Source organism: Aulonocara stuartgranti (assembly GCF_965226115.1).
Source record: "Aulonocara stuartgranti genome assembly, chromosome: 22".
Classification (NCBI taxonomy): domain Eukaryota; kingdom Metazoa; phylum Chordata; class Actinopteri; order Cichliformes; family Cichlidae; genus Aulonocara; species Aulonocara stuartgranti.
In genome coordinates, this window is record NC_138957.1 from 19,374,877 (window position 1) to 19,384,177 (window position 9,301).

The following is a 9,301-nucleotide window of genomic DNA, read 5'->3' on the forward strand; positions in this document are numbered from 1 at the left end:
CCGTCAACATCATTAACATAGCTGCTGACAAAGGCAAGAGGATAAAAGGAAGACAACAAATTAAAAGAAAGTAGCTGACTTATTTAGACTTATTTGGATCATTAAGATAAACAGGGTGAGGGCCTTTTATACCATAAGGTTATATAATGGGATTGCTTGTTAAGGATGTGCTTAAATTATGTGAAAAGCAAGAATTCTCCTGAGAACATGGCTTTGCTTAATAAACACACAAATCGCAAGCAACCCCCCCCCCCCCCCCACACACACACATATATGTAAATATCAATAATACGCACAAAACACAAAACATCCACTCAGGTCCAGGTAAGCAAAGGCTCTGGTAAAGGGGCCCTTTAAAATTCAACAATCTCCCCATCAAGGGCATCTTCACATGCACGTCTGGGTAGTTTCCAGTGGAGCTGCTATTCCACAGCATTCTCTGTTTTATTTGATTCTGTTGCGTCATGTTTTGCCTCTATGATGCACCCTGCACAATTCTCTACTGAGTCAGAAACAGTTATCTTTCAGCTTCATTTTCCATTTAAATAACAGGACGAACTCAGTCTGACAGGTGGGGTGAACGGCAAATGGACAGATTCTTATGTAGCGTGCTCTACTCTCCCGGAGTACTCAAAGTGCTCTATACAACATGCCACATTCAATTGGGAAAGGGTGTTGTGCCCGCTGCAGGTTGAGAATGAGTTGCTGCTCCAACTGAGGGAGTTCAAGTATTTTGGGGCTATTTCTTGATGGAGGGAGAACTACAGCGCAGTAGAATGACAAATGGATTGGTGTAGCACCTGTACTAGATGGACACATGGGGAATGAGCTTTCTCTGAAGAATATCTGGGCTGTCCCTTAGAGATAGCGTGAGGACCTCCATCATCTGGGAAGCACCTGGAGTAGAGCTGCTACCTCTTCACACTAAAAGCAGTCAGCGGAGGTGGCTTTCTCCTATAGGTGAGATGTTTTGGGCATGTTCAACTAGAAGGATGTCCTGGGGTTAACCAGGAAGCTCAGGAGAGATAATATTAGGTTGGAAATACCTTAGTGTCCCACTAGAAAAGCTGGAGGAGGTGTCCGGGGAGAGTGACTTCTGGGTATCTCTGATTAAATTGCTACCCTCATGATCTGGAGACCTGATAAGGAGCATAAAATGGACAGATATCGGAGGTTTGCTGTCAAGTCAGTCTTGGACTGACAGTGAATCTTGAGATAATCAGCTCAGTATAATGTTGGTCAGTTTTCTTCTCGTGTAGTTTCAGTTAAAATTCATACAGCCTTCCAAAATTTTTACCTAACATTGATCATTGGTTTGACAATAGCAATAATTAGCATTACGACTTGTGTGCATTTAAAAGCTGTAGCCATGGTTTATATAATGTAAACTACAGTCCTTAACTTTAAACCTACAAATCTATGTCAATGTGTTCATCAAATGTAATCCAAAGTAAGTGAAATGATCAATATAGTTTCTTGTGTTGTTAACAACACATGCAAACAGACTCCAGTCCAGTTTTGCACAACACTTGTACTGTAATCACTCACACAACATCGATCAGACTGGGAGACTAAGAGAGATTTAATTTGTGTTCTTTTATGAATAGCAAAATTCCTCTGCAGATTGGATTGTCGTGAACAATTCTTTTACAGGAGAAATAATGGGTTCGCGAGCAAGTAAATTCTGTTGTAGAGTCACGTCCAAGGTAACAGTAACTTTTAGAGTTGTCCTCAAGTGATTCAGCATCGTGTGAATATTTGATGAATTTGTGGCATTGATGGAGGCAGGGAGTGCAAACTTGTCAAGGAAAAAAAGAACATGGCTTTTGTTGAATGCCCTCGCGAGTTTAATTGGTTGGAATGTGCACATTAAAAGAGTCAGGCGTTTTGTTAACTGCCTCAAAATTAATATCTAAAATATTTGGGGATATTTTGCTTAACCTGAAATATTACTGACATATTGCATGACTCCTTCATTCCATCATTTAGATGCTGCTCACATTTTTATCAACACACACAGAGTTATTTTTTCTTTAGCAAAACATTCAAATACTTAGATATGAACCTTAACACATGGCATGCACATTATTTTGCAACTGAAAATGTAACTGGAAAACGCTAAATTAAATTTAACCAACAAACAAAATCCGATCTCTCCTTTGATAGAGATGGAAGTGCATTGTGAGAGGGAGGAATAAAGAGAGAGCTGCATAATGGTATATCAGCTGCAGTGCAGCATCTTATGCAGGTACGCTGTCTAGAGAGGCATCTTACACACTCACTTGGGTATTATGGAATTCTACCCGCCTTCTGGCTCATAGCAAGGAGAAGAATTAAGTAGGCGAAAACTGACAACCCCACTTTCTTTCATGCGACTGTAAATGAGTGCCTCTAACTTCTATGGGAGACTGTTTAAATATCCTGACAGCATGCAGACATTCAAGGCAGTAACTTTCAAATCACACAGCAGATACTGACACATCATTGTGTCATGCTATATTAAAGGACAATCTTTATCTCTAAGGAAGAAATGGATAGTAGCGAAAAGATAAAAAAGCAGGGACGTCTCACACAGTGTGTGACAGTGTATCGGTATATTGTGGCCAGTTGTGGACTGAGCAGAATCATTATTTAAAGACTTTTTTGAGTTGTCATGTGCCCTTGGGTTTATTTATGGTGATTGTAAAGGGGCCTCTAGGATGGAGTACAAAGAAACTGCTCCCACAGTACTTTGCAGGAAACATCCTTCAAGCCTTATCTGAGAATCTATGTGAGCCTTGCAGACTTGGTCACAATCTGATGTGATGACTCAGGAGTTAGGGCAGGCAGGACACTAGTCAGCTGTGGTAAAGGCTGGAAATGAGAGATTCTTAAAAACTACTTTACTGCGGTTGACTAGTTTTCTGCCTGGTCTAACTCCTGAGTCATCACATTAGCCAACTACCCGCTAACCAGAACCCCAGATGCCTATAAGTTGCTTGCCACCAGCCTATTAGCCTCCTAGCCCTCAACTCCCTTGGAGTCAACCAAGACAGTGCACATAGACACAATAGATGAGAAGGAAGCATGAAGAGTGCCTCTCCTGCTCCTGTGTCAGTTGATATTTTTCCCCCTTCTCGAATTTGTTTGATGGTTGACACAGATCACACTGAGTAGGCTGAAGTCTGCTTTGTTCCGAAGTGATAATTGGTTGAAATTTTGTGTATGTGTATGCTCAGTTTTTAAGTCTTAATTGGTGAGTGCCTATTGGACTTTAAATTGCCTTTAGTTATCCTGCTAGCATCACTGTATTGTCTTTGTGTGCATCAGTGCCCAAAATGGCAGATACATACTTCTGCCTGGGCTAACAATCCTTTGAGTTTCTATTGTTTTCCAAGTGCACTTGATCTGAGCATGTGAAAAGATTACATCTCCCTGCTTGTTTGCCACCACACGTTCTCTGTCTTTGCATCTATCTCCTCCTTTTCTTGTCACTTCTGTGTTCCCTCTGGTTGTAGAAAGAAAAAAGAAGACTTGACAACTAAGACTAGAGACAAGATGCGAGAAATGTTTTGTTGCTTTCCTCATCAGTGGGTCTGACAGAATGTCTGCTTTTTTTTTTAAGCGAGCAAAACCTCTGAAAGTTTAGACTGGATTTTACTCTTGGGATGATGGAGTGGATTAATTTGCCAGGACAGGACCGTGTTTTAACAACTGCAAATGCGCTCAATGACAACTTTACAACACATCTCATATGAAAAGTTCTCTTGTATAGCCAAAAAAAACCTAGATACCTATCCTTAAAATTTTATGGGCACCATAACTCAAAAAAATATGCATTAATAGTTAATGGACATGCAGAGCTAAATTATACAAAAGATAACAGCGTACTCATAGTTTTCAGTTACATAAAAGTAATTTCTAAAAATGCTATACATGCATTTTTACATCTCTGAATGCTGACCCCTGTAATTCTTAAGCTGCTTTTATGGTTACCTCATTGGCTGTTGGACACACCAGCAGTTACAACATCACAAATCTGCAGCCATTCAATTTTTTTTTTCTGGAAAAAAAAAAAAAGACTGAAAACCACCTGAAATGTAATACACAACAAAACCATAAAGTCCTTAGAAGAATCAAAGCTGCTGCTAGCAGCAGTGTGGAGGAACAGCATGGAGAACAGCAGCTTCTGTAGAGGAAACGATGGAAGGACCTCTGGAAAACCGTTTTACCACTATAGCTGTTTTCACTGATCTCTATATCATTAATACAGCAACCCACACAGACTTGGTGCATCTGGACATGCAAATCCATTTTGCAGATATCAGTGTGGACAACCGCAAAGATTTTGAGTACAGTCAGAACAGAGCCTAGCAATGATATTTGTGAATAAATATCTTTTTAATGTATTTTTAATCATCATAGAAGATGACTATCCAAGACTGATGCTAAAGCTGAAGCAATAAGGCCTTCATCAGCAGCTGATGTGTCAGTGTCCTCATCACACTTCCTATTCTTGTACTGTCTTACTAAATAACACTTCTGCTGTGCTTACATTCATCAAACTTCTGAAATGTTGACACTGCATGACAGCAGCAGTCAGTGCAATGAAAGGAGAGAAGAAAGAACAAATTTGTACACAATATAAATAGTACTACAGTGCTACTATTCATGCCTGCATGGTCTTAGTATTAAAACTGTTTCATCTACACATGTATGGCTACCAAAGAACACCGTGATTGGCGGTTATGCTCTCAGCCCCATCTATCATCATCACCTGCCTTGCTATACCTCACTTGCAGACTCGACTTCCCAACTTCCCCCAAATCATCAGCCAGATGGCCCTCTCCAATGCTAGCGCACTTTACCCACCTGATATGAAGCTATCCGTCATCTGATAACGACCAAGCTTTGGCGGTCCCCCAGCTGGGGCTTCTGCTGCAGCACTGGGCACTGGCAGGAATCAGGGATGGGTGGTGGAGGGGTGGCGCACAGCCTGACTGCCCCTCTGATGGATTAGTGCCAGGTAGTGAAGCTGGGGAGGGGCTGGGGTGCTGAAGGGTGTCCCCTAATAGGATTCACAGTCATCCAGTGGACCATGGAACAGGTGGAACCAGAGAAAGGGACAACAGAGAGAAATAAAGGTGTGTGTGTGTGCTGTAATAGCAGCACCAGGTGTGGCCTTATAGAACCCCTCCTGCGCCCTTCTTTTAAACCTTAACACTGTCACTTTGTGGCACAGCGCTGTAGCTAAACAAACCTTGTCAGGAAAGATTTTTTTCTTTCAAAATAGTATTTGGTACCAATTTTGGTCCTGCCATTAAGATTATAAATAAAAACAAATTCCTGTATTCTAAGTGCCAGTTATCTTTTGTCCTTGAGTTTACCTTTAGTTTACGTGAATGTGTTGCACACAGTTGATGGTTTGTATATTTACTGAAACAAATTAAAAATACCATGTGATAGCAGAAAGACTGGCTGGTTTTGGTAATGCTGCCATGGTGAAAATGTTTTACCTATGGTGTAAATAAGGGAAAAATTACCTTTGCTGTACTAAAATGATTGCCATCCACACCTTGCATGAAACATGTCTGACTGTAAATCTTGACTTTTTAAGCAGTTAGATACAAGACTTTACTTGTTAATAATATCTTGGTGTTAGGGTGACTGACAAGAGAAAAATGCCTTAATGGCTTATGCTGAGCCTAATGTAGCAGTGTTTCCGGCTTTACACATGGCAGTGCACAGCGAGGGAGACAGGCACGACGAATATCGTATACACAAATGCACACTTTTGTGCATTTACAGACATACGTTTACATTGCCTCTCACTCTCTCACTCTCTCTCTCGCACACACGCACACACAAACACACACACACACACACACACACAAATACTTGCAGACAGGCATTTCTCATTAGTGAAGTGAGTATGCTTTAGGCAGGCAGGGTCCCTGCAGCAGTCTTCGGGAGTCAGAGGAGCCATTTGTCAGTGGAAAACAATTAGCGGGGAATGATCCGTTCCATTGGTTTTAATGAGTACAGCCGGGTCACTCTGCTCACAGCAGCAACACGCAAAGGTCATCAGAGGCTGAAAGCGACACACAACCAACTCAAATTCATTGACACAGATGCAGAAACACACGCAGTCACAAACACAGACATCTTGATTCATTCCTGCCAAAATGCACACTGAAAAGTGGTGAGTGGAGGATTGTATCATATGAAGAAGGGATCGTGCATACAACCAGTACCATGACATGAGGTTATACTTAGTAAATACATATTCAGAATCAAAGTGAGAATCAGTGTTATTGGCCAAGGATGTGTTCACATACAAGGAATTGGGCAGCGAGTTATGTTTTTTCCTCTCAATGTAAACAGAATAGACAAACAGACAGTACGGACAATAGTATCATGACACGCACAATAACAACATGTATGTGCAATTGTGCAGAGTGCTAAGAATAAATTGTTACAATTGATGGATAACTGGTTACTATATTTGAATTTGAACTGAATCTTTATTTTGAACATGTTAGAAAAATGCAACCACATAGAAATAAAAGAGAGACAAACAGTATATAAACAGTATGTGCAGTATATACAGATATACAGTATAGATGAGACTGCCAGTGATGATACACAATACACGACACTCTGACCAAGGAATTAAAGTAATCTGTTGTATAACACTTTTTTGATGTAAAGTAAGAGTAGAGAATCTTGACATTTTGGAATATTAGAGCATGTTAGGAACTCTATTTCTCATTAATTAGGCTGCTTAATGGTTGTTAAGAAATAGCCTTGTGCAAAAATAATGAGCTTTAATCTGTTTATCTTTAGGTCAACTGTGATTGGCCGGCGTTCAGGGGACTCTCTCCATATTTGGGTCAATTACTTAACCTGAAGCACATTAACAATAACAGAGAGATGATTGCCTCTTTTTAATTCAACATGGCATGCACTTATGTTACAGGTAAATGTTACAGGTAATTTCTACACTCTTCTGTACAGTGTAGAAATGAAACAGTCAGTTGCAGAATACATCCAGTTTTATGTTAGTCATGTTATATTTTAAATATATATTTATTTGACACCCACCAAATCACAAAATGGGAATAGTCACAAATGTTGTGGCTTTCACAGAAAAGATAGTGGAGATATTTCCAGATTCTGCATTTTTTTATTTAGTTGTTGAAATGAATGTTGGCCATGCAATGAAAGACAAGCTAAATGAAGACAGGTTAAGCTATTAAGTTAACCAATAAGTCAAGACTAAACAAATGAAAAATTTCTAAATAAGCAAAGCCAGACTGAATTATAAATGTCAATAAAATCTCTGCCGGATCTGTCAAACAGATGTATTATGTTATAAAGATTTAACAGCATGAAAGGTTTCCTGTATCTGTACCAGTCTGTTAGAGAAGGTCCTCCAGTGTCTGTCCTGTGATGCACAGGGTGGTCAGGATTATCCAACAGTGTGTTCAGTGACCTCCTCTCCATTACAGCTTCAAGTTTGCAGCTGTTTACAGAGCCAGCCTTTCTTTATTCAGTCTGTCAGAGTATCACCAGCTCTAATGCTGCTTCCTCCAGCAGACCACAGTAATGCACACTAGGCTCGCCGTAGCTGAGCAACAGAAAACTCCATCATTTTGGTGCATGTGTGAAAGATCTCAACTTTCTTCACTTTATGCACACATCCTCTGTGTTGGTCTATCAGTTCACAACTTGTACTCTTCTACCAAGACAACATCCTGCCCCAGGATAGCCATGCGCCCTGCAGTTGCCCTTCTTCTACTGAAGTCGATCACTACCTCTCTGATCTTATTCACATACAAACCTCTCCACAAAAACATCCACTGCACTTCTCCGCCTGAACATCAATCACAGTTCCAGCTACTGTACAATTGTCAGAGTATTTCTGTTACTTTCTATTATTTCTGTTATCATATTTCTGTTAAATCAACACTGAAGGAAACAACACCCTTTTCCACCTTTCTTTAGGAGAAATGGTGATCCATCACTCCACATTAAAATCACTGTGAAGGCTCAGTGAAACTGTTCAGGCACAATGTAAATGGCTCAACACCTAAAGTACTTTAATTTACGTTAATTTATTTCTTATCTGTGCATATCTGTGTAGGTGCCACAATGTATAAAGTATGCAGGCCACAATTTGTTTTTATTTGATAAACGATCATGCGTGTCTCATTTGTCTCTGCCCTCTACAACATAAACCAACATCAGTTTACTGTGTAATGGCACTTCAAACACACTGGCAAAAGTGTTGAAGACTTATGTATCACATTGCAGGACTCAGGGTATAATAGGTTTGACTTGAAAGAGAGTAAGAGAAATGGAGACCACCAATGGAAAGACACCAGGGTTCAAATAGTGTTCACACAGGAAAGGGTTGTCCAACAATATCACCACTTCACTTCACATGCCGGCGGCAAGAACTGATTGAACTGCATGCAAAGTTCCCCTCCATGATAATCATAAATTCCTGCATCAACGAACGCCAAGTGTGGAGGTACGGAAATCCAAAGTACATCAAGGAAAACTGCAAACTCAGTCATGAGAAAAGCAGTTCATTCCTTTGGAGGTTTAATCATTGAACATCCCTCCCTGAGATATTATGACGACACCATGTTTGTACCGGATGGAGTTCACCTCAGCAAGAAGGGAAATGAAGTGTTTCTGACCAACATCCACTGTGCCATCAAGAAGGTCCTTCAGAACTCATCTTACAGAAAATAGACTTGAGAAAACACAAACTTTAAATAAATGAAAGCAAAAAACAAAAACAAAAAAAATGCTTGGACTCATCCTTTGCTTACAGATTATGCACAAAGATTAGACACTTCCTATCATGCTGTATGCATGCATGCAAATCTGCCGTCAGTTCAACCACCAGTGAGTTTTTCCTTGAATTATTCAAAATATGATGTCAAATGATATAAAATAATGTAAAAGACTTATTTAAATCTATGCGTTAACCTCTTAATCAAAGGTATCTAAAAGATCAGAATTGATCCTAGTAAAAGTGTATGACATTGAAAGTGAGTTGATCATCCTGTGACCAGTTCTGGAAAAAATAATATAAAATCAGTTTTAAAGTGGAAATGAAACACTACATGTAAAAAGGCTAATTTACACCACAGAGCCCTGCTCTCAAAAATGGACATAGATGTAATACTGTCTGATTAGCTAGATTTAAGTAATAAGTGCTTAAGTGAGCAGCGGCTATTTAGCAGAGAGCCCACCTGGTGAAACTGCATCCCCCGTGCCCCTCCCCCATCCCACTCTGAAACCAGTG